The sequence below is a fragment of the Eimeria mitis genome, genomic scaffold, assembly GCF_000499745.2.
Source record: "Eimeria mitis Houghton genomic scaffold, Emh_scaff519, whole genome shotgun sequence".
Lineage (NCBI taxonomy): Eukaryota > Apicomplexa > Conoidasida > Eucoccidiorida > Eimeriidae > Eimeria > Eimeria mitis.
In genome coordinates, this window is record NW_013573480.1 from 19,807 (window position 1) to 20,095 (window position 289).

Below are 289 nucleotides of genomic sequence, written 5' to 3' on the forward strand. Positions count from 1 at the left end.
TGTAATGACCTCCGCGGGTCAACCGGGTTTAACCCTAGTCAGATAATGTGCCTTACTGCGAAGGTTGTTTCGTATCCGGAGACATTAAGCCAAAACTCAGTTCGGATAAAGCGTATTTCAACGTCTTTCATGATCAAAGAACTGATTTTTCCCCTGGGTACGCGCCCCTGGCCTCTGCAGGGCCGCATGGGCCGCCATCCACTGGGTGCGGCCGACTCACGCCGCACTGTGTCGGCCTCTGTTCCTGTCTGATATCGGCTACGATCCTTGTGTGCCGAGTCTACTATTT